The sequence below is a fragment of the Myotis yumanensis genome, unplaced genomic scaffold (assembly GCF_028538775.1).
Source record: "Myotis yumanensis isolate MYYU_CA2020_CCGP unplaced genomic scaffold, mMyoYum1.0.hap1 SCAF_6, whole genome shotgun sequence".
Classification (NCBI taxonomy): domain Eukaryota; kingdom Metazoa; phylum Chordata; class Mammalia; order Chiroptera; family Vespertilionidae; genus Myotis; species Myotis yumanensis.
In genome coordinates this window covers 92,497,800-92,517,409 of record NW_027223757.1, presented here as the reverse complement: position 1 = coordinate 92,517,409, position 19,610 = coordinate 92,497,800, and the positions used below count along the sequence as shown (strand labels likewise).

At 56.3% G+C, this 19,610-nt stretch overlaps 1 protein-coding gene across 5 annotated transcripts in view; it reads left to right on the top strand.

Moving 5' to 3' along the window:
* PACSIN1 (protein kinase C and casein kinase substrate in neurons 1) overlaps positions 1–19,610 on the top strand; it is a 63,735-nt gene that overhangs the window by 32,817 nt on the left and 11,308 nt on the right. Inside the window, exon 1 of one of the 5 annotated variants that reach the window (XM_070418733.1) lies at positions 8,829–9,004. The exons of the other annotated variants lie outside the window; for them this stretch is intronic. The gene's annotated coding sequence lies outside the window, so the exon portion shown is untranslated. Of the gene's footprint in view, positions 1–8,828; positions 9,005–19,610 lie in introns of those variants that run through there. 5 annotated transcript variants of the gene reach the window in all.

Below are 19,610 nucleotides of genomic sequence, written 5' to 3'. Positions count from 1 at the left end.
TGGATCTACTCCGTTCATCAGTTTATTTTGTTACTTAGATTCCACATATGAGTGCGATCATGTGATACTTGTCTTTCTCTGACTGGCTTATTTCACTTAGCATGATACTCTCTAGGTCCCTCCATGCTGTCTCATAGGGTAAGAGATTCTTCTTTTTTACTGCTGCATAGTATTCCATGGTGTAAATGTACCACAGCTTTTTTATCCATTCATCTACTGATGGGCACTTGGACTATTTCTAGATCTTAGCTATTGTAAATTGTGCTGCTATTAACATAGGAATGCATACATTCTTTCTGATTGGTGCTTCAGGTTTCTTAGGATATATTCCCAGAAGTGGGATCACTGAGTCAAATGGCAGTTCTATATTTAATTTTTTGAGGAAACTCCATACTGTTTTCTGTAATGGCTGCACCAGTCTGCATTCTCACCAGCAGTGTACTAGGGTTCCCTTTTCTGCACATCCTCACCAGCACTTGTCATTTGTTGATTTGTTGATGGGAGCCATTCTGACAGGTGTGAGGTGATACCTCATTGTTGTTTTTTTTGTTTGTTTGTTTTTAAAAATATATATTTTATAGATTTTTTACAGAGAGGAAGAGAGAGGGATAGAGAGTTAGAAACATCGATGAGAGAGAAACATCGATCAGCTGCCTCCTGCACATCCCCTACTAGGGATGTGCCCGCAACCAAGGTATATGCCCTTGACCGGAATCGAACCTGGAACCCTTGAATCCGCAGGCCGACGCTGTATCCACTGAGCCAAACCGGCCAGGGCCCTCATTTTCATTTTCATTTGCATCTCTCTGATGATCAATGGCTTTGAGCATCCTATATAATAAAACCCTAAAATGCAAATCAACCGAACGACAGAACGACCAGTCACTTTGACACGCACTGACCACCAGGGGGCAGAAGCTTAACACAGGACCTGCCCTCTGGTGGTCAATTCGCTCCCACAGTGGGAGCACCACTCAGCCAGAAGCCGGGCTCACGGCTGGTGAGTGCAGCGACAGTGGCAGGAGCCTCTCCTGCCTCCACTGCAGGCGGGCGACAAAGAGTGAGGGGTCCCAGACTGTGAGAGCCCCAGACTGTGAGAGGGATGTCTGACTGCCAGCTTAGGCCTGAGCCAGCAGCAGACATCTCCCGAGTGGTCTCGGACTGCAAGAGGGTGCAGGCCCAGCTGAGGGACCCCTCTGCACAAATTTCATGTACTGGGCCTCTAGTTTTTTCATATGTCTCTTGGCCATCTGTATGTCCTCTTTGGAGAAGTGTCTATTTAGGTCCTTTGCCCATTTTTTTTTTTAATATTTCTTTTGGCTATTTTATTTATTTATTTTTAAATATATATTTTATTGATTTTTTACAGAGAGGAAGGGAGAGGGATACAGAGTTAGAAACATCCATGAGAGAGAAACATCGATCAGCTGCCTCCTGCACACCCCCTACTGGGGATGTGCCCGCAACTAAGGTACATGCCCTTGACCGGAATCGAACCTGGGACCCTTCAGTCCACAGGCCGACGCTCTATCCACTGAGCCAAACCGGTTGGGGCATTTGCCCATTTTTTAATTGGATTGTTTGTCTTCCTTTTTTAAGTTGTATAAGCTCCTTATATATTTTGGATATTAACCCTTTATCAGATGTATCCTTGGCAAATATATTCTCGCATACAGTGGGTTCCATTTTCGTTTTGTTGATGGTTTCTTTTGCTGTGCAGAAGCTTTTTATTTTTATGTAGTCCCATTTGTTTATTTTCTCCTTAGTTTTCTTTGTCCTAGTAGATGTATCCGTAAACATATTGCTACGAGAGTTGTCTGAGATTTTGTTGCCTATGGTTTCTTCTAGGATTTTTATGATTTCACAACTTACATTTAAGTCTTATATCCATTTTGAGTTTATTCTTGTGTATGGTGTAAGTTGGTGGTCTGGTTTTATTTTTTTGCATGTATCTATCCAATTTTCCCAACACCATTTATTGAATAGACTGTCTTTATTCTATTGTATGCTCTTACCTTTGTCAAATATTAATTGAGTGTAATAGCTTGGGTCAATTTCTGGGCTCTTCATTCTGTTCCATTGATCTATATGCCTGTTCTTGTGCCAGTACCAAGCTGTTTTGATTACAGTGGCTTTGTAGTATAACTTGACATCTGGTATTGTGATTCCTCCAACTTGGTTTTTCTTTCTCAAGATTGCTACAGCTATTCGGGGTCTTTTTTGATTCCATATAAATTTTTGGAGTGTTTGTTCTAGATCTGTGAAATATACTGTTGGTATTTTATTAGGGATTGCATTGAAACTGTAGATTGCCTTGGGTAGTATGAACATTTTAATGATGCTGATTCTACCAATCCATGAACACGGTATATTCTTCTACTTGTTTATATCTTCTTCTATCTCTTTTTTCAATGTCCTGTAGTTTTCTGAGTACAGGTCTTTTGCCTCCTTGGTTAAGTTTTTTCCTAAGTATCTTAATTTTTTGTTGTTGCAGTGATAAATAGGATTGTTTGTTTAGTTTCTCTTTCTGAAAATTCATTATTGGTGTATCAAAAAGCCTTTGCTTTTTGAGTGTTGATTTTGCACCCTGCTGCACTGCCAAATTCATTTATTAAGTCTAGTAGTTTTTTGGTGGAGTCGTTAGGGTTTTCTATGTATAATATCATGTCACCTGTGAGTAATGAGTGCCCATGTGTTCTTTACTAACCTTATTGCTGGGTGGCGGTGACAGTCCTGACTAGGCCTCCTCTGACACCGCCCAGCGTGCAGGGGAGGGTGCCTTGTTACCATTGGGTGGGGGTGAAAGTCCCAGCTCCCCACTCATTCTTCTCTGTTACCACGCTGGTGGTGGGGCTGGGGCACTGGATACAGCCAGGCCAGGCTCATGGGAGTTGGTGTGGGGCTAGGGCCACAGGTTTTCCATGGTGCTTGGCTAGAGTAGGCCAGTGGTCGACAAACTGGTTAGTCAACAGAGCCAAATATCAATAGTGCGATTGAAATTTCTTTTGAGATACAAATTTTTTAAACTTAAACTATATAGGTAGGTACATTATTAACTTAATTAGGGTACTCCCAAGCTGGCCTTTGCTAAAAACGTCCTCAATCTGATTGAGGTACGTTCGCTGAGGTCGACCCCTTCCAACTCTCCCATCCACACTCATCTTGTATACTTGTTTCAGATAGACGAGTGTGGATGGGAGAGTTGGGAGGGGTCGACCTCAGCTAACGTACCTCAAAACAATGTACCTCCCCCGCGCCGTGTGTCCCGTCGCCCCCTACTTCTTCTAGCGCCACTTCTTCAAAATAGACTCGCCCAGGCCGAAAACCGACTTCTGCGCATGGGCCACGAAGTTTCAATCGCACTGTATGTGCGCGCCCGCATGTGGTATTTTGTGGAAGAGCCACACTCAAGGGGCCAAAGAGCCGCATGTGGCTCGCGAGCCGCGGCTTGCCGACCTCTGGAGTAGGGCATTTATTGTTTTAAAGGGTTTTGCCATGCTAGACTGCACCTTCCAATCCTCTGGCTGGACAGGCAGGTTGCTGACTTCTCCAGCAGCTAATCCAGGATACACTGGGCGACAAGGAAGCCCGAGGACTCACTGCGGCGTTGCTCCATGGATCCTGAGGTCCCTGTCAGGCTGCCTTCTTCTCTCCCCTTCCAGAGCCTTCATAGGTTTCTTACTTTTTATTTTTATGTATGTGTGTATTTATTTTATTTATTTTTGTTGATTTCAGAGAGGAAGGGAAAATGGAGAGAGAGAGAAACATCAACGAGGAGAGAGAATCATTGAATCATTGATCGGCTGCCTCCTGCAGGCTCCACACTGGGGTTCGAACCCGCAACCCGGGCATGTGCCCTGACTGGGAATCGAAGTGTGACCTCCTGGTTCATAGGTCACGCTCAACCACTGAGCCATGCCGGCCGGGCCGTAGGTTTGTTTTATATATGATGGCCGGGGTCAGCTGAACCCCACAGGAGGAACAGGGGGGAGTGCGTCTGCTCCCCTCGCGCAGGAGCCAGCGGTCTTGGTCTTGAACTCTGTGTACACAGAGCCCTCTGTTTATGGTCTCTTAAGTTTGGCTTCTCTTGCTCACCAAGATGCTGTGAGGTTTTCGCATGCGATTGCGTTTTCATTGCCTTAGAGCAGCGCTTGTCAACCCTGTTCACCTCACGGCACACATAACCTAATTACTAAATTCTGCGGCACACCAAAAAAATAGATAATATTTTTTGCCAATCTGACAAAAAATAGCTATAATTTTGACTCATTCACACTGGACGCCTATTGTTGTGTTGGCTGTTGTCATTTATTTTATTTGACCGTCGGAGGGAAAAGAGGTCAGTGCCCTTGACCAAATAGGTATTGCATGTTTTAAAGATTCTTGCTGCGGTTGAAAATTCTCGCAGCGGCTGAAAATCGCCGCTGTATAGTATTCACCTGTGTGAACAAACCACCCGGCGGTAGAACTTGCACAGTGGAAAAGCAAACCACCCCTACTGTGTGCAGCAGAGCACACGGCCTGCTCACCGTCCTGTGCGGATGGCATTTGGGTCGCTTCAGGGTGGTGAGGCAGGTGTCCGCGGGCAGGTGAGCAGTGGCCACCAGCACCCCCGTGGGAACGCACACTGCGGAGCCTCTGAAAGGGTCTTCCTGGCCCGGCCTTTGACCTTCCTAGTCGCTGCCACATAAAAGCCACAGTCATCCTTTAGGAACGTAAACTGGATCTCACCCCATTGCTCAGTAATACCAACGGCTTCCCTCTGTACTAAGATTCAAATCCAAAGTCCTCACCTAGGCCCACAAGGCCCTGCGGGCTCTGGCCCCTGTCTGCCTCTTCCTCACTCCTGCCCTGTCTGCTTCCTCTCCCTGCCATCCCTCCCTTCGTCCACCCCCTCAATCTGTCCATCCGTCCATCTGTCCACCCATTCAGTTCTGGGTGCCTGCAGTGTGCCTAGCTTACTCTGACCTCAGGACATTGACCCTTGCTGTTCCCTCTGCCAGAAACACTCTTCCCCCAAATCATCACCTACCTCCCTTTCCCCCTTTATTTAGGTCTTTGTTCAAATGTTATCTCTTCGAAGAAGGATTCTAAAATGGCCCCCCGCGCCCCCCCCCCCCCACTCTCTCTCTTTCTCCCCCACATTCTTTCTCTTGGTAGCACTGATCACTACATGGACTTCTAGTGTGTGTTTGCTGCGTATCCTCCTCTTGGCAGAGGTTTTCTCAGGGTTCTCTGCTGCGACCCACTGCCGTGAGCAGTGCTGTGCAGGGCAGGTACTCAGAATATTTGTATCAAACACGCTTGCAGGGAAGCTGGTCAGACAGGCCTCAGCTGGACACCAGTATCATCTCCCGGCGTCTCATGGGCGCGCCCTCCACCTGGTACTCCTCACACGCGTCTCCTGGGATCCTGTGGCTGCAGACTTGGATCAGGAGGTTTGGGAGGGACCTGGGCTTCGAGTAGCAAGGCCTTAACCCTCTGAGCCTCAGTTTCCACACCTGTAAAATGGTTCGTTGTGCAAAACGAGGGGTAAGGCGCATAGGTGCACGGCGCCAGGACTTGGTGCTTGGTAAGTTTCTCTTGCCCCTCCTCTGAGCACCTTTCAGGGTCTGAAACTGGAAGTTGCCTTGTTTTTCTCCCTCTGGTCCTCCTGTCCCCACAAGTTTATCCCCAGATGGACCCTCAGGGGAGCCTTGTCCATTTCATTTCTCCATTGCTAGCCAGCCCTGCCTGTCATAGGCCGGGGTTTGGGGAGGATTCTGGCATTTTGGCAGTCATGGGGACATATGCAAATGAGATGCAAAGCAGCAGTTAATGGCCTTGATTGCATTTGTGCTGGGAACGCTGGGATAGCTGCCTGGCTGGGGTGTGGGGCGGTGACTGCTCTTGGGGTTGAGTGAGAGGCAGTGACAGGAGGTGTTGGCTTCTCCCAGGGGCACGAGGACAGCTGCTCGGGGTTCTGGGGGAGACCACATGTGTAGTCTGATCCCTCCTGTGGAGTGGAACACGGTTAAGTCAGCAGTAGGGGCTGAGTTTGGGGATGGGGTGTGGTGGGGGGATATCTCTGGGCCTGTTGGGGCCTGCAATTGGGAGAGTAGAGGACTGCAGACAGGTGACTTGGAGACCCCTCCCAGCAGCAGATGGGGCTGGATCAGGCTGACAGTGGGGGTGGGTGGGGTGGGGTGGGGATGGAGAGGGTGACAGAGGGTCAGCTTCTGCCTGAGTGTGGGAGGGCAGAACTCGGGGGCCCACCAGGCACCAGATGGGGCCGGATCAGGATGCCGGCGGGGTGGGAGGGGCAGCTGTCTTTGGTATCCCTGGAAGGAGCCGGCTCTTTAGTAGAAAGATGATCCTGGGCTGGGGGCTGGCAGGCGCCCGGGAACTCAATCCCTCCTCGCTTTCCAGGGAGCCGCTGCTCTCAGGTGCCAGGCAACCCCCCTCCTGGCCTGGCCTCAGCCTGACCCTCTGCGGAGAGCCTCCGGGCCGAGGGACACCCAGCTGCAGCTTCCAGTCCAGGGAAGGCCCGGCGAGAAGTCACCTGTCATTCTGGGGCCCTCACGCGTGCCCACTGTTTTACTGGCATTTCAAGTACATATGACCCTGCCCGGCCTGTGGTGTAGGGAGAAACAGCACACTTGACCCTGAAACTCCCGCACTCGGGGATCTTCCTTAGTGGAACCCACGTGGGACCCGGGCAGAACTTGGCAGGGAGAGGGTTCGGATCCCAGACGTTTATTGGCTGTGTCGCCCTGGGCAAATGGCTCAGCCTCGCAGAGTCCCTGTTTGCTTGCCTGTGCTGTGACCTCGCCTGCAGGGCTGCTGTGGCCACCACAGATGCTGCAGGAGAGCAGGAGTCCAGTGGCCACCAGCTCTCACCTCCGGGCGGGGGCTGTGCCCACCTAGAATAGTCACCTAGAATCGTCCCTGGCACATGGCGGGTGCCTGGCAAATACCTATTGAATGAATGCAACTCCCTGTTTCACCCATTCCAAGGTGATTGCCCCTCACATTTGACTTCTCTGATGCTAGGATGTTTCATACAGTGTATAGCATGCCTGATTCATTTTTAAAAATATATATATATATTAATTGTTATTGACTTCAGAGAGGAAAGGAGAGGGAGAGAGAGAGAGAAACATCAATGAGAGAGATTCATTGATCGGCTGCCTCCTGCACACCCCCTACTGGGGACCAAGCTCGCAACCTGGGCATGTGCCTTTGACTGGAATCAAATCCGGCACCCTTCAGTCCGCAGGCTGACACTCTATCCACTGAGCAACACCAGCCAGGGCTGGCTTTGTTTTCGGTGGGCTTCTGGTTCTTTGCGTTGCTCCTGCCCTCTCTGGGCTGTGCGGGTCCCTGAGGGTTGCCCTGGGCACAGGGCTGCTGTGACCCCCCTGAGGTCCTCTGAGGTGGTGCTGGGCTGGGGACAGCTCATCCTGTGGGCAGCGTGTGTCCTGGGCCCCAGCCCCACTTGGTCTCTCCTCACCTCCTGCAAGATGTTGTCCCTCCCGGGGGAGCAGGGCTGTGTGAGGGGGCAGGGACGGGCCCATTTTACTCTCTTCTGTCACAGCTCCAAGTCCCATAACGGGACAGCAGTAGGGAGGTGGGCGGGGATGTCCATGAGCCCTGGCTGACGGGCTGTAGGTAAAATGTAGCCTGGATCAGGCCGAGGACTTAGAATGAGGGTGAGGCTGCGTGGTGAGCGGGGCCCTGTCTGCGCCCCACCCCGGGCCCCTCCAGCAGCAGAGCTGAGACAGGTGGGCACATCCTGTCTGATCCCTAGGCAGGGGGGGGGCACAGAGCAGAGTGGGACCCTCTCCCGGGAAGTGGCTCGTTATTCCGCGCCCTGGTTGGGACACTTTCACTGGGTCCCTTCTAATGAGGCGAGGGCTGGGGCGTGAGTGTGCCGCTGTGATTTGGGGTAGGAAGGGCTGTGTGTAGTATGCTCTGCATCCCTGCGAATGTGTGCGTTGATGTTCGTGTTACAGTTGTGTGTGTGATTTGTGCACATATAGATAGGTGCACAGGCTCGTGGCAATGCATGTGCGCAAATACGTGTAAGCGCGTTGTTGGGATGCACACGTGCATGGACACCTGTTGGTGCGCATGGATCACACGCGTGTAGTGCGAGCCCAGGTGTCTGCTCTGAGGGGTGTGTGACAGCCATGGCCTGGGAGCAGCACCAGAGTTGGCATCACAGGGTCACTGCCAGCCGTGAGCCCAGGAGCCATGGGTGCTCAGACAGGTTGTTTTACTGCCGTGGGCCTCAGTTCCCAGTCTGTAAAATGGGCGTGGAACTTCGTGGGATGAGATAGTTCCATACTATCTCACACGCAGCCTGACCTGGAAAACGCTAAATAAAATGCTGAGGACTGACTGAAGGCGAACGAATGAGAAAGCCAGTAGAAATGTTCACAGAGCAGTCCTGCCCCCAGGTTTTAAGGACCAGAGGTGGGTGCGTGGAAAGGTGCAGCTCACAGTGTCCGGTCGGGTGTCGCAGGCGGGGTCCTGAGGAGAAAGAGAGGAAAGAGGCTGCGGCAGAGCCCCAGGCCGGGGTGGCCGCGGGAGCCTGCGTGTCCACCGGCATCTCTGAAGGTGGAGTGTGTGCGCCCTCGATGCTGATGCAGGCTCCGAGCAGAGGGCGGGCGTCCCCTGGCGTACGTGGAAGGGAGGCTGTCTATGCAGCATTGCCCGGTTGTCATAGAAACGAGCAGAAGGAGGTGGGTGGCTGGAAAAGGAGGCGGGTCGGGAGGAGGGAGGGGAGGCGCGGCAGTGGGGGTGGGGAGCTGACTTCTGCTTTTCTGGCACTGCCTCCTGAGCGAGCGAGGAGCGCGGTAGAGGGGACCCAAGAAGACAGAGCCCCCAGCCCAGGGGCCAGGCGCCCCCCTGCCGGCCACCACGGAGGAGAAGGAGGACAGCCACCCCTCCGGCCCTGGCCTGGCCCAGCGGGGCCAGTGTCCTCCTACCTGCCCCTGGCTTGGTACCAAGAGGGGCCCAGGTAGGCGTCCATGGGGACAGCTGGAGGAGGCTGCGTGGCGAGCGGGGCCCCGGGCTCCCTGTCTTCCTACAGCAGCACTTGGCAGCAAGCAGAGGGGCCGTAGGGCCAGGGCAGTGTGGGTGGGAGCAGCCAGCGTCCTGGAGGCACTCCTCGGGCTGGGTCCTCCCCTGTTGCCTCTCCTCTCCTGCACTTCTACCCCTCCCACCACTGCCAGGTCTGGACTACAAGTGCCCCCTCTCTGGGGAAGTGGCCGGAGGGGCTGAGCTTCCAGGAGCTCACAGTGCCAGCCCTCCCAGGCTGAGGTTAGAGGGGCGGCAGGGAGAAGTGAGGTTGTCTCACCACCCCCCCTGGGGCACTGCTAGGCCTTGATCATTTGGAACCAGCAGATCCCGCCCTCCACTCCTCCCCCCCCCCCCCCCCCCCCCGCCCCCAGCTCTCCTGTGGTCTCAGGCATTGGGTGTAGAGCCCCTGGTCAGGGAGGAGGCTTCATTCCCTTTCCCCCCCAAACTCAGGTCCTTCCCTCCTTGTTCTCCCTGCAGAACCAGGCCCCCTGATTTCCCAAAGGACCCTGTTCCACCCCCAGAAAACCCAGGGTCTCCATGTTGGATACCAGAGAATAGGCCCCGGTGGGGTGCCTGTGGCCCTCCCTCCCCAACTTCTGTCCCTCTGCATCGCTCCTGGGGACAGTGCCACTGCTGCTGCTGCTGGGGGAGCTCTGGCGCTGGGGTGGAGCCTCAGGCGCTCGGCTCGAGCAGGGCTGGGCCTGGGGCCTGGGGAGGAACTGCCTGGACTCTAGGCACAGAGGGCAGGACGCCTGCCGGTGCAGTGGGTGGGTGCACCTGGTCCCGCTTTGCCCCGGGTGAAGCTGGAGGGCCTTGGCCTGTGTGGGGAGGTGATCCTAGCCTGAGGGGTTGGGGGTTGGTGTGTGCAACCTTGGGCGTGTCAGGGTCCAGGGAGGCAAAGGTGTGCCCCTTCTCCTGCCTGCCTTCTCTACCCACACCCGCTGAGAGCCCAGCGCCCACCCCCTGAGAGCCCAGCGCCCACCCCCTGAGAGCCCAGTGCCCACCCCCTGAGAGCCCAGCGCCCACCCTCTGAGAGCCCAGCGCCCACCCCCTGAGAGCCCGGCGCCCGCCCTCTGAGAGCCCGGCACCCAACCTCTGAGAGCCCAGCGCCCAACCTCTGAGAGCTGGGCGCCCGCCCTCTGAGAGCCCAGCACCCACTGAGAGCCCAGCACCCACCCTCTGAGAGCCTGGCACCTGCTCTGGCACAGCACATGGAACTTCCCCTGGGCTCTTGGGCTCAGAGGGCCTTGTGCAGGGGCCGAGGCGGGTCCCTGGGCCTCTGACAGGGGGAGGAATACCCACCCCCAGCTGATGTGGTTCCACTCATTTCTGCAAATGTTAGTTGCACCTGCTGAATGTAAAGCCTCCAGCTTTGGGGCTCAGGGCCTGGGGAGTGAGAGGCGGCAGCGGCAGGGAGGGCTTGCCTGGGAGCCGGCAGCCACACAGCCCAGGCACACATGTCTGTTCCCCTCTCCCCACCCGGCCCCCCTCTCCCCACCAGGGCCTGGCAGGCGCTGGCATCTGCCCTACCTCACCTGCAGCCGCTGGCCTCCATCCCAGCCCGAGCGGGGGCTGTGAGCCTGGGGCACAGGCCCTTTGGCAAGAGCTGGAGGTTTTCCTTCCCCAGACCCCCCAGGCCTGGCCCTGCCTCTCCCACTCCTGGCCTTCTCTAGGCCACAGCCCACTCTCTTCAGTTTGTTTTTTTCTGTCCCACGGGTCCCCAGGGTCTGCTTGTTCCCTCTCTCTCCTACACTCTATTGCCCCCAGACTCTGGGACAGTGAGCCCACCCGTGGGCCCCCCAAGGCACATTACCAGCCTCACCCCATCCTGGCAGCCAGGTGGGAGCCCCGGCCCACCCCCAGCAGCCTTCCCCTGGTCACAGGGAGCTGAGGGAGGCCCTGGAGCACACAGAGGCCTGGAGCTCAGCCCGGAGCTGGGCCTGGGTCTGGAACCAGTTAGGCCCCGCTGCAGGAGCTCTGGGGAGAGGAGGGAGACATGTCCACTTGCTCTTCAGGGCAACTCAGGGACTCAAACAGCCTCCATCTCCCCCAGTTGTTCCTGAGTCCACCGTGCTCCCCCTGCTAGCTGCTCAGGCCCAAACCCCAGAGCCATCTCTGACTCCTCACACAGACAAGCCATCAGCAAAGCCGGGGGCTCGAATTCACAGCCTCTTCTCACTACTTCCAGCGTCACCGCCCTGGTCGAGGCCCCATCTTCCCTCACCTGGAGGATGCAGGTTATGGGGCTCCCTGTCCTGCTGGCCCCTGCAGTCTGCTCTCCCCAGCAGGCAGGGGTCCTTAAAACCCAAGCCTGATCGCATCCTACCTCCTCAAACCCCCAGAGGCTCCCATCTCCCTGGGAAGGGGGTTGGGAGGGGGGTTAAGGCTCTTACTCTGACCTACAAGGCCTCCTGTGATGATGGATCCTTCCCCAGCCTCCCACCCAGCCTCCCTGGCCTCCCCGCCCTCTCTTCCCACTCACTCTGCTCCAGCCACAGGGCCCCTTGCTCCTCAGCCAGGCAGCCATGCTTCCGCTCAGGGCCTTTGCACTGGCTGTTCCCTCTGCCTGGATGCTCTTCCCCCAGGTGGCTGCCTGGCTCCCTCTCTCATCTCCTTCTGAAATGCCTCTTCCTGTGTAAAATGGCCTCGTTCCCAGCCCCCCTGCCCCTCCCTGTCCCCTGCCCTGCCCTTTTCTTCTCCACAGCCCTGGCCACCTGACACACTTGATCATTGGCTTATGCGACTGGCCCCTTGTCTGCCCAGCCCCTCTGGGTGTCAGGTCCACGCGGGCGGGGAGAGGTCCACGCGGGCAGGGAGTTTTTGGTCTTGCTGTGACTCGGAGTAGCACTGGAAGGATGGAGGCTGCAGTTAGAAGCCAGGAGCCTCTGCTTCCAGCTGTAATGGGGCCTATGACCTGGCCCTCACAGGGGAGGGGTCCACTCCCCTCCGGCTGGGCAGCTGCCCCAGGACATAGAGCTGGGCAGGATGTCCTGCCTGGCCTGGGCCCGTGCTTTTTGCCTTTTTCTGCGCCAGCCTGGGCCAGGACAGCTCTACCTGGCAGTAGGGGCGGGCAGTGAGCCACTTGTATCCCCCCATCCCCCTGTGCAGCCGAGGGCGGAGGCCTTCCTGGTGGAAATGCAGCCCAGGGTGGGGGAGGTGGCAGAGGGTAGGGATGGCAAAGGGCCAAGGATCAGAGGCCAGGGAGTGGGCAACGAGCAGGGCGAGGCCAGCCAGGGGGGTGACGGGCCAGAAGCTGAGGGGGAGCCTTTAAACCCTTCCCGGCTGGGTGAGCCCACCTGGGCCCCTCTGCCGGTACCTCTCCAGGTGAGACCTGGCTCTGCCTTCCTCTGTCCCCCATTTGTGTTTCCATCCTCTTTCCCCACCCCCACCTGAGGTTCATCATCCCCGAAGGGAGGGCCCCTTGGGGACTACGCTGGGACCTTTCCCCAGAGCAGATAAGAGAAGGCTAGAGGGAACTAGGCCTTTTCCATAGGGTACCATGGAAGGGTGTCTTGGTCAGCTCAGGCTGCCAGAACAAAGTACCATGGACTGCGCAGTTTATTTCTCGCGGTTCTGGTGGCTGGACGTCCAAGATCACGGTGGCTGCTGGGCTCCTGGGGAGGCCGCTCTTTCTGGCTTGCAGATGGCTGACCTCTCTGTGTCCAGACACGACCTTACCAATCCTATTGGATCAGGACCTCACCCTTATTTGACCTCAGTTGCCTCCTAAAAGTCCAAATACAGTCACATTGGGAGGTAGGGATCACATATGGATTTGGGGGACAGTTCAGTCCATAGCAAAGGTCTGTGGGACATTAGGCACAAAGAGGAGATGGAGTGTGAGGTCATCCACAAAGATGGGAGCCTTCTGTTTGAAAGCTTTGCAGCTGCGAGAAGCATGGGTGACGATATCTATGATGATGATGATGATGGTGATGATGATGGTGGTGGTGGTGGTGGTGGTGGTGATGATGGGGATGATGGGGATGATGGGGATGATGGGTGATGATACCTGAGATGATGATGGGGATGATGATGATGATGGTGGTGGTGGTGGTGGTAATGATGGGGATGATGGGTGATGATACCTGAGATGATGATGATGATGATGATGATGATGCTGCTGGTGATGATACCTGTGATTATGATGGTGATGATACTGCTGATGATGGTGGTGATGGTGGGTGATGATAGCTATATGATGATGATAATGATGACGATGATGGGTGATGATACCCATCACCTATGATGATAGGTGAGAACTATAATAATGATGATGATGATGGGTGATGATTGATACTGGTGATGGTGATGGTGATGATGATGATGATGATGATGGATGATTATAATTATGATTATGATGATGATGATTGATACCAGTGATGATGATGGTGATGATGGGTGATTATAACTATAATAATAATGATGGTGATGGTGATGATACCTATGATGATGATGATGATGATACCTATAATGATGAAGATGATGATGATGATGGGTGATACCTATAATAATAATGATGATGATGATAGGTGATTATCTATAATAATAAAAGCATAATATGCTAATTAGACTGGACAGCCAAACAACCATCTGGACGTCATTCCGAATGTCCTTCTGGATGAAGCCACTGCAGCGGCGGCTGAGGCAGAGGGATTAGAGGCAATCAGGCAGGCAGACAGGTGAGCGATTAGGAGCCAGTGGTCCCAGATTGCGAGAGGGATATCCTACTGCCAGTTTAGGCCCAGGGATCGGGCCTAAACCGGCAGTCGCACATCCCTCTAGGGGTCACAGATTGCAAGAGGGTACAGGCCAGGCTGAGGGACCCTTCCCCCCATGCATGAATTTCGTGCACTGGGCCTCTAGTAATTATAATAATAATGATGGTGGTGGTGGTGATGATACTGAGGATGATGATGATGATGGTGATGGTTAAAATGGTGCTTCCTGAGTAGCAGGTACTCATTTCCTTCTCACACCAACCCCATGGGGTGGTATCAGCATCTCCATTTCCAGGTGAAACAGACACAGAGAAGCAACTTGCCAAAGTCACACAGCCAGTATGTGGCAAAGCTGGGGTTTGAACCTGGTCATTCCGCCTGGCCCCAGGGACAGTGCTCTCAACTACGCTGCTGGAGTGATAACCTGGTGGGAGTTCCTGGCTTGTCAGGAGAGCAGATGCTGCCCTGAACCAGCAAGATCTGGCTTGTGGCAGGGTGGGACTAGGACTGCACCATGGGGTAGGGGTGAGGTAGGCGAGGGCTGGGGTATTCAGGGATGGAGCTGGCTCTTGAAGGGAAGGAGAGTTATTTTGGGGAGAGGTGGATGGTGGGAGGGAGGACAGCATGCACCCTGGGCTGGAGGGGGGGCATGAGCAAAGGAGCAGAGCGGGGTGAACACGGGTAGCGGGAGGAGTGGAAGGACAGCACCTGGCAGCCACCTGAATCCTTGCTGCATCTGAAGCCACAGCAGTGGCTGGGGAGAGTCCTTGCGTGGCCCCAGGTAAGGCGCAGCGAGCCCGTCCATCTCTGGTGAGGTGAGGAGTGGAGGAGCATGGGAATGTTCGTGGGGCCTGAGACCCCCTGAGACCCAGCTCTGGCTTCCCATGGCCTTGCCCGGGTTGGAGCTGAGTTGGTCTGGAGAACCGGTGACACCATGGAGTGTTGGCTCTGGGCTGAGCACCAGGAGGGAGGGGCCGGGCAGGACTCACCTGGGTCTGAATCTGCCTCCTCGCTCTCCCTGCTGTGTGTCCTGGGACACGTTGTTTAACCTCGGAGTCTCGGGGAAGATGGGGAAGTCTATACCCATTTTAATGGGCTGCTGAGGATTAGAAATAAAGTGTGTGAAGAGGCTGGCGCATAGTAGGTACTCAAAATGGTTAGCATAGTTGGTGTAAAAGGGGATGCAGAGGGGGTAACTGACAGCCGGGGCTGTTGGTAGCTACCCCGCGTGCGTGCTGTGTGAGTGCTGCAGGATCCCCGCGGGGGGGCCCAGCCGGGGGGGGGCAGGAGCATCCCGGGGGACCAGGGAGAAGCACCTGGAGCTGGATCCAGGCGGCCGACTAAGAGGTGGGGAAGGGGATGCCCGAGAAGCAGGGGGCGTGGCCCGGGACAGGTGGGATCGAGGGTTCCCTTTATGGGAGTCTGGCTCTTGGTGACTGTTTGGCTCTGGGGTACAGAATTCAGTGCTTCTGCCATTTAATGAATGAATGTTCCACAAGGTTTTTGGCATTTATTCATTCATTGAACAAAAATGATTGTGCACTTCCTCTGTGCCAGGCACTGCTCTGGATGCTAGAAATACAGCAGAGAACCAGGCAGGCGTGTAGAGCTGACGTTCTAGTGGGAGAGGAAGACACTAAATGCATGAATACTCTGATGCTGACAGCCTATCCAAGAAGAAGAAAGTGAGGGAAGGGAGAACGGGGTGGGGTGGGGGTGCTGGGGTAGAAACAGAGTTGCAAGTTTAAGTCGGTGGGCGGGGGGGGGGGCGGTGGTCAAGACATTTGAGTGGACCTGGCCATCTGGTGGGTGACTATTTCTAGCAGGTGCAAAGGCCCTGGGGTTAGAACAGCGAGGAAGTTAGTGGAGCTGGAGGAGAGTGAGAGTGGTGTGAGGTGAGGGCAGAGGGGTGAGGGGTGGGACAGCAGGTTATGCAGGGCCTCCTGGCAAGGAATTGGACTTTTATTCAGAGGAAACGGTGTGTGTGTGTGTGTGTGTGTGTGTGTGTGTGTAGGATTCTGAGTGGGGCAGTGGTGGGATCTGACAGGTTTTTCCAGTTTCCCTCAGGCTGCTGTGTTGCGGGGGGGGGGGGGGGGGGCGCCTGGGGAGAGACGATCTCAGAGGTGGGGAGACCAGTGAAGAGGCTGCAGGAGTGAAGGCGCTGGGTGTGCGGTGGGAGGAGAAAGAAGAGCTGTGGTGTCCCCAGGCCTGTGGTTGTGCATGACCAATGACGGAGGAATCCACGAAGTGGCGTCCATGCCAGGCCTGCCCTCTCCAGGCTCACGCCGTTAATTCCTCTGTCCCTTCCTGGTGGACATGACAGAGGCCCCCGCCCTCCAGGGTCTGGCCGAGGCAGCGGCAGTCGCCTGGGCCTGAGAGAGATGCTTGCATCCTGGCCCTGTCTCTCCCTGGAGGCAGGGTCAGGCCCGCAGGAGAACCTCACATTCCATAGTGTTCTCTGTGCTGCCAAAGAGCTCACTATCCTTTCATCATTTGACCTTCAAAATAGACGCAAATACTGTTTTCCGTCATGTGTGTTAGAGAACTGAGACCCTCAGGGACCCGGCCGCGCTCTCGCTGGCAGGTGCCAGAGCCAAGCGGAGCCCCGCGCCCCCAGCCCCCCTTCGTTCTGCATGCAGAGGGTGAGAACACACCAGCCCGCGCTGAAATGGGACCACCACCCACAATGACAGCAGCGGCGACAAGTCAGCAGTGAGAGCGGCTGCGCTCTCTCACAGTCCGCCTCGGCCCTGGGCCTGGTCTGCAGTGTGGGGTGGGAATGCTGCCCACCTTACAGGGTGGTGTGAGGACCTGGTGGGTGGGAATGCTGCCCGCCTTACAGGGTGGTGTGAGGACTCGGTGGGTGGGAATGCTGCCCGCCTTACAGGGTGGTGTGAGGACTCGGTGGGTGGGAGTGCTGCCCGCCTTACAGGGTGGTGTGAGGACTCGGTGGGTGGGAATGCTGCCCGCCTTACAGGGTGGTGTGAGGACTCGGTGGGTGGGAGTGCTGCCCGCCTTACAGGGTGGTGTGAGGACTCAGGGGTGGGAGTGCTGCCCGCCTTACAGGGTGGTGTGAGGACTCAGGGGTGGGAATGCTGCCCGCCTTACAGGGTGGTGTGAGGACTAGGTGGGTGGGAGTGCTGCCCGCCTTACAGGGTGGTGTGAGGACTAGGTGGGTGGGAGTGCTGCCCGCCTTACAGGGTGGTGTGAGGACCTGGTGGGTGGGAATGCTGCCCGCCTTACAGGGTGGTGTGAGGACTCGGTGGGTGGGAGTGCTGCCCGCCTTACAGGGTGGTGTGAGGACTCGGTGGGTGGGAGTGCTGCCCGCCTTACAGGGTGGTGTGAGGACTCGGTGGGTGGGAATGCTGCCCGCCTTACAGGGTGGTGTGAGGACTCGGTGGGTGGGAGTGCTGCCCGCCTTACAGGGTGGTGTGAGGACTCAGGGGTGGGAGTGCTGCCCGCCTTACAGGGTGGTGTGAGGACTCGGTGGGTGGGAGTGCTGCCCGCCTTACAGGGTGGTGTGAGGACTCGGTGGGTGGGAGTGCTGCCCGCCTTACAGGGTGGTGTGAGGACTCGGTGGGTGGGAGTGCTGCCCGCCTTACAGGGTGGTGTGAGGACTCAGGGGTGGGAGTGCTGCCCGCCTTACAGGGTGGTGTGAGGACTCGGTGGGTGGGAGTGCTGCCCGCCTTACAGGGTGGTGTGAGGACTCGGTGGGTGGGAGTGCTGCCCGCCTTACAGGGTGGTGTGAGGACTAGGTGGGTGGGAATGCTGCCCGCCTTACAGGGTGGTGTGAGGACTAGGTGGGTGGGAGTGCTGCCCGCCTTACAGGGTGGTGTGAGGACTAGGTGGGTGGGAGTGCTGCCCGCCTTACAGGGTGGTGTGAGGACTCGGTGGGTGGGAGTGCTGCCCGCCTTACAGGGTGGTGTGAGGACTAGGTGGGTTAAGACCTGGGAACCGTCCTTAGCACAATCTGTGCTCCGTAAATGTCAGCTGTTATTACTAATGATTATTACTAATGATAAAGGGCTTTCGGGGCCACAACACGTCAGATGGGCATGGAGCGCATTCGATGGGCTGAGGAAAGCTAAGTGTGCGTGGGCTTGCCTGCGGGGAGGGTCAGACACCGGCCGCTCGGCTTCCTGACTCAGATGCAGTGCTGGCACCTACCGATCGCGCCTCAGAGGGGGAGTGAGAGGCAGGGGGCGGTGGGTGGTGCGTCTGGCCATATGGAGCTGCGGGCTCACCCTCCCCAGCCCTCTCTGTGGTATTCCTGAGCCCCTCTGTGCGGGTCCAGCCGGGGCTGGGGTGCGCCGACCCTCACCATCTCGTCTCATCCTTAAGTCGGGCCAGGTTGTCCTCACTGCCCGGCAGGACCCAGCAAGGCCATGTGAGTTGCTCAGGTCACACAGGGCAGGGACCCCGAGGCTAGAGCTGTTTCTGTTGCGCGTGCTCTCTCAGCTGGGAGGGACCACAGCACGTCCCACCGTCCTGGGTCTGGACAAGGTGGAGAGTGGTCTCGCAGGCCTTCCTCCTGGCCCGAGATGCCCGGTCCTGGCTGCCCGGCCCCGCCTCCATGCTTCAAGTGCGCCCTCCTCCTGCTCCCAGCTCCCGCTGCTCTCCTCCAGCACAGGCTGGAGGGTTTTAAGAAATAGACAATTTATGCACACAAGGCAAAATGTAAAAGGCATAAAAGAGTTAGTGAAAAACCTCCCGCCTCATCCGCCAGCCACCCAGTTCTACCAGCTTCCAAAAATATTCCCACATGCATGTCCACCCCCCATAGAGCCAGGAGCACCGCGGCCTCGCTGCTCTGCGCCTCGCTCCTCTGGCTTTAGGCACGTGGCTTGGGAGGGTGCGTCCAGGACCAGAGCATTCCGCGGCCGATGGCACCTCCACTCGCTGAACCGGCCCCCGGACGCGTCCGGGTTGTGTCCGGCCTTTGGCTTTCCCAGGCAGATGGGCTGTAAACCCGGTCGGACAGCAGCCGTTCGCCCCACTGGCTGGATGGGGAATTCCTAGGACCATGGGGTGCGCTGGGTGAGGGACCTGTGCCCCTGTGACTGTGAGAAAGGACACCGAGGCTGTGTCAAGTCGCTTCCCCGCTACCAGGGGTGCTCTCGACGTCACTTCATGAGGGAGGCCCCCCACGAGCCGCACACTGGGGGCTCCCCAAGTTCTCTGTAACTTCAGGGGCTCTCGGTGGCTCTGGTCCAGGGATACTTACCTAGCCTGGCTGAAAGCCCCCCATCACCTATCCCTGCCTTTTACTTCTCCATGCCCAGCCCAACGTTTTCCTCGTGAAGCCAGTACTGCTTTATAAGTGAAAAGTGCCAAATTAAAAAGAAAAAAAACTCAGGCTCATTTCTTTGTCCCTTGGTGAACTCTAGCTGCCCTCTCTCCACCCACCCCCGCTGGACACAAGTTTGTGAGAAAGTGAGTTGGTGCTAAGGGGAAAGGAACGAAGTCGATGCCTGAGAGATGCAAGGAGGCAGCCCTGGTGATGGCTGGGCAAAGAGCACTAGCCCCTGGACAGGTGGGGAGACCGAGGCCAGAGGGGCAGGGACCTCCTTCGCCAGGATCCTCGGACCCCAGGTTGGGCTAAATCGTGCAGAGGCCAGCACTCCCCCAGGTGTCCCCGTCGGTCAGGGCGCACAGTCCGTAAGGTGACAGTGCAGAGCCAGGGAAGTGACCCTGGGCCCAGGCTGTCAGCTTGTAGTGGGACCAGGCCTGGCTTGGCCTCACTGCCCCTTTGAAGACCAGGCCCCTGGCCCTCTGGGTCTAGTCTCCTGACAACTGAGCCATTCAACTGAACCATTCTTGCCT